We start from the raw sequence: 6,025 nt of genomic DNA on the forward strand, positions 1-6,025 counted from the left end.
GAAGGGGGAAGGAAATAAGGGGGAGAGGGAAGGAAGAGAGAGTCCTACTCCACACTTTCCTTCTCCTCCTCATAGGTCCGGCCTATATAGGGGCGCACCAGCCCATTGTGGGCTGGTGTGTTCCCTCTCTTGGCCCATAAGGCCCATATCTTTGTCGGGGTGCCCGAAACTCCTTTCCGGTGACCCGGTAAGTACCCGGTACCTTCCAGAACACTTCAGGTGTCTGAATATCATCGTCCTATATATCAATCTTTACCTCTCGACCATTTCGAGACTCCTTGTCATGTTCGTGATGTCATCCGGGACTTCGAACAATATTAGGTCACGAAATCACATAACTCATATAATACTATATCGTCAACGAACGTTAAGCGTGCGGACCCTACGGGTTAGAAAACTATGTAGACATGACCGAGACACCTCTTCAGTCAATAACCAATAGCAGAACCTAGATGCTCATATTCGCTCCTACATATTCTATGAAGATCTTTATTGGTCGAACCGTTATGACAACATACACAATTCCCTTTGTCCATGGGTGTGTTACTTGCCCGAGATTCAATCGTTGGTATCTTCATACTTAGTTCAATCTCGTTACCGGCAAGTCTCTTACTCGTTCCGTAATACATCACCTCGTGAATAACTCCTTAGTCATTTGCTTGCAAGCTTATGATGTGTATTACCGAGAGGGCCCAGAGATACCTCTTCAAAACTCGGAGTGAAAAATCCTAATCTCGATCTATGCCAACTCAAAAAACACCTTCGGAGATACCTGTAGAGCATCTTTATGATCACCCAGTTGCGTTGTGACGTTTGATAGCACATAAAGTATTCCTCCGGTATCCGGGAGTTGCATAATCTCATAGTCGAAGGAATATGTATTTGACATGAAGAAAACAATAACAATAAAACTGAACGATCATTATGCTAAGTTAACGGGTGGGTCTTGTCCATCACATCATTCTCCTAATGATGTGATCCCGTTATCAAATGACAACAATGTCCATGGTTAGGAAACCTTAACCATCTTTGATCAACGAGCTAGTCTAGTAAAGACTTACTAGGGACACGGTATTTGTTTATGTATTCACACATGTATTTAAGTTTCTGATCAATACAATTCTAGCATGAATAAATAACCTTTATCACGAATAAGGAAATATAAAATAACAACTTTATTATTGCCTCTAGGGCATATTTCCTTCATCAATTTTGTTCCATAGTTTCTTATATGAATCATTGTAGACAGACTGTAATCACGTTGTTTAATCAATGAAGTTCTTGGTTTGCAACAACAAAATGAGACACAACCAATCAATGAATGCATGCAGCCCCGGTCCTAAGATTTCAAGGCCTGCGACGAAACTAGAACACAAGCCCTTTAATGCAAACATCAAAATAATCAATATATGTGCACATAAAATGTTATCAATAAACATTTAAATGCTTCAAAAAAAGGTATCGATGTTAGGTACTCCCTCTGTTCACTACTATAAGATGTTCTAACTTTTTTCCGAATCAGATGCATATAGGCATGCTTTAGTTTGTTCATTCATTTCAGTTATGTAGTGTATATTAAAGTTTAAAATATCTTATAATAGTGAATGGAGGGAGTAACTTAAAAATATTAACTAAAAAATCTAACACTCTTAAATCCAAAGTCAATGATGATGTTGTTAATGATATGTCTCCAACGTATCTATAATTTTTGTATGATTCCTACTACTACATTGCTATCAATTACATGCATTCTGGGCATACTTTTTTATTGATTTTTGTTGGACTAACATATTAATCCAGTGTCAAGTGTTAGTTCCTGTTTTCTTGGGTGTTTTTAGTACTTCAGGAGAACACATATAAAAGGCTGAGAAAAAAATTTCAGGAAAATGGGTTTTGGAAGTTTCGTGCCGGGACAAGACCAACTGGGCTAGAACCTACCCATGTGGGTTCTACAGGGTGCAGGCGCTTGTAGCCTGCGGGCACCCACCCAGGGTGCCTCCGGTGCTCGATGATGTATATATTTCCTAAAAAAAACTAGACCGAACTGAGGAGCATTTTTTTTGTCGATACCACATCGCGTTTTCAAGGTGATCTTCGTTTTTAGCCATGATCTGGACCTCTGCAGGAGTGGGAAGCCATCTTCATCATAGCCAACCTCAATCATCGCACTTCAGGATGAGTTGTGAGTAGTCCACCCCTGGACTATGGGTTCATAGTAGTAGCCAAAGTTGTAATATCTCCATCTTGATTTGCTTTAAATGTTCATTACAATAGCCATATGAGGTGCCCTACATGATTATAGTTAATTTGATGTACCTTTTGCGGTGATGTTGATCACGTGATGAATTATTTCTTCATATTCAGATTTATGCATGCCATCTTGTTTGATCTATAGATGTATATTTTTCTCTACTTGTCTACTCTTGGCCAGTTTGTTCTGTAATAAACAGTGCCAGAGGTGTGCATTAGTTTGATTCAATCTTGCAAATAAGCTCTCGTAGTGGCATCAAATGGAAAATGCTTGTATTGAATTGCTATCACTAAGGCTTAAGGTTTATTTGAGTTCTCATCGAAATATCATAACCATAAAAGTGTGTCATCTTGCTAAAAGCAATCAACTATGTTTACACTTAAAGTCCAGATGGTGAAGAGGGAACTCGATCTATGGATCGGCAGTTTAGCTATCAGATGCATATGGTATCTTGGTTTAATAGTACTTTGGACGTATTGTCTATATAGAATCATCAAATTGATATGTCCTACATGAGCATGAAATATTTTATTATGCATTTTTGCATATGATTATTCTACTTGCCGCACTTTTATGCTTCTGAGAGGTACACTTGGTGAATATATGAGTCCTGGCCCAGTTTTTACCATAAGAATCACCATTCAACAACTTTTACACGATGTTTTATTTTCAGATTTGCGTTATTCCGAAAGTACAAAATAGTATCCATGCATTCTCTTTTAATTGACTTGTGCGACTGGCAAAACTATCAACGATTGACAACCCCTTTAGAACAGTTGGGGACACAGGTGATGTTTTTATTAGTGTTGCATAAATACCGGTACCTCAATAGATTGATACCTTGGTTTCTCCTTTAGCGAAAGCTTACTACGTGTTACAAACTCATGCACTTGGGAGCCCAACACCTTGCTCTGTAGCAAGCAAGCAACTATCTACAGAAGGAGAATATAACAGACACGCTTTCTCTAAATTCTAGTTGTCGCAGTGATTGTTGAACGTGGTGGTCTCCTCTCGGTGACTCGACCTCTTGACATGGCCACATAGGGGTGATTATGGGGTGTATTCTACCAAGACGCATGGGAGATCAAGCATTGGTCATCGGAGATAAACGATTTGTTGCTAAAGGTCGCACATAAGATCAAGCTAACCCGCGTCTACTATCTTATGAGCCAAATTACGCTCACTATGGTGCAATTTTAGTATGGTAAAACTGATGGTGAAGAAATTTGAATGAGTTCAAATGCATAATCATCCAAAAAAAGATGTACATTGGTCCTATACATATTAAAGTCCAACTTGGATATATAAAATGTACATCACTAAATCAACTTAATATTAGGATCACCTGTTGTCGGTGTCAAAACCGGCGGATCTCGGGTAGGGGGTCCCGAACTGTGCGTCTAAGGCTAATGGTAATAGGAGGCGGGGGACACGATGTTTACCCAGGTTTGGGCCCTCTCTATGGAGGTAATACCCAACTTCCTGCTTGATTGATCTTGATGATATGAGTATTACAAGAGTTGATCTACCACGAGATCGATGAGGCTAACCCTAGAAGCTGGCTAATGATTATGATTGTCCTTGTCCTACAGACCAAGCCCTTCGGTTTATATAGACACCGGAGGGGGCTAGGGTTACACAGAGTCGGTTACAGAGAAGGAAATCTACATATCCGAATCGCCAAGCTTTCCTTCCACGCAAAGGAGAGTCCCATCCGGACACGGGACGAGGTCTTGTATCTTGTATCTTCATAGTCCAACAGTCCGGCCAAAGTATATAGTCCGGCTGTCCGAGGACCACCTAATCCAGGACTCTCTCAGTAGCCCTGAACCGGGCTTCAATGCCGATTGAGTCCGGCGCACAGATTGTCTTCAACATTGCAAGGCGGGTTCCTTCTCCGAATACTCCAAAGTAGATTTTGAACACAAGAATCATGTCCGGCTCTGCAAAAACAAATTCCACATACCACCGTAGAGAGTGTAATATTTCACGGATCTAATCCGCTGGCAGTTTATTCATAGCATGACATCACACCACGGCCCAGTTATTATTCGAACCATTTTATCAACCTGCCACCACATGATTTACGAGGCGGTTTCATTGGCACGTCTTGTCGAAGCAGAAATCGTGTCCCCTTATCATGGGATTCTCATCAATACGGGTGCGGGTAACCCAACCGTGCCATTAACACGGCGCTTGGGGAATAAGAGAGTTTTAGGGAATGTGGGGAGGCGCATGATCTGCCTTTATAAAGGGATAAGGATTCCCCTCTCTCACCCCCGCCTTCTGCTTCCTCTGCTCATCCATTCTCGAGCTCCAACGCCGAAGCTTTTGCCTTCGCCACAAAAACACTCCAAACATGTCTGGCGCGGGAGGCAAGTGGAAAGGCCTCCTCTTATAAGAAGGAGGACATCAAGAAGCTCTGGGAGGCCGGATACCCGTCCAAGGACATCGCACATCGTGTTCCGGCCGAGGGGCAGATCGTCCCTACCCCGGAGCCCCAGGAAAGGGTAGTATTCCTTTCCCACTTCGTCCGCGGGATGGGATTCCCCCTCCACCCGTTCGTCCGCGGACTAGTGTTCTATTACGGGCTAGACTTCCATGATTTGGCCCCCAACTCCATCCTCAACATCTCGGCATTTATTGTCGTGTGCGTGGCCTTTCTCTGCATCCCACCTCACTTCGGTCTATGGCTGAAGACTTTCAACGTGAAGCCCAAAGTGGTGAGCGGCCAACAAGCAGAGTGCGGAGGTGCCATGGTGGGCAAGATGCCCAATGTCACCTGGCTCGAGGGATCTTTTGTGGAGATCGTAAAGGGGTGGCAATCAGGGTGGTTCTACACCACCGAGCCACGCGACACCAATTGGGTAGCGACCCCCAAATTACAATCCGGCATCCCCATGCGGCTCACTTCCTGGAAAGAGAAGGGCCTATCCTGGGGCTTGGAGGAAGAACTGACTGGACTCCAGGCGTGTTTCAAAAACATGGTGAGCAAGAAAATCAAGCTCGTCAACATGATCCAAGTCATGCTCTTCCGCCGGATTCTTCCGTGCCAGAGACGGATTTGTAATTTGTGGGAGTTCGACCCAGCCGAACACCAGACGCTGAAAGAGCTCTTCGGTTCGACACACGAAGACATTTGAAAGGTGCTTTTCAAGGCCGGCGAGGTACCACCGCCCACAACCAAAAATCGCGGGCTCAGCGCAAAACGCCGAGCTAATGCGGTGAGTTTTTATATTCGCGAGACATGACTTTTTACTAACACGCCCGCGGGAGGAATCTAAGGCTCCATGTCAATCCCATAGGACTGGGTAGCGGTAGCGGAGCAGATCAACTGCCCGGCTCCGCAACCCGAAGATCTAGAATCATCCCTCCTGACAAGGATGCTATTCTCGGCACCCTACGAGGTACCGGAGAAGAAGGCCAAGAAGATGGCCGCGGGGACTAGGGATGGTCTCCGACGCAAGGCTGCTTTGGACATGACGTCCAAAGACACTGAGACAAACTCCTCCACCAAAGACGACGACGAGGAGGAGAAAATCCGTCCCCCTCCTACCGGGGGAAGGAAGAGGAAGGTCTTGTTGGAAATATGCCCTAGAGGCAATAATAAAAAGGATTATTATTATATTTCTTTGTTCATGATAGTTGTCTTTTATTCATGCTATAATTGTATTATCCGGAAATCGTAATACACGTGTGAATACTTAGACCACAACATGTCCCTAGTGAGCCTCTAGTTGACTAGCTCGTTGATCAACAGATAGTCATGGTTTC

Source organism: Triticum aestivum, chromosome 3B (assembly GCF_018294505.1).
Source record: "Triticum aestivum cultivar Chinese Spring chromosome 3B, IWGSC CS RefSeq v2.1, whole genome shotgun sequence".
NCBI lineage: Eukaryota > Viridiplantae > Streptophyta > Magnoliopsida > Poales > Poaceae > Triticum > Triticum aestivum.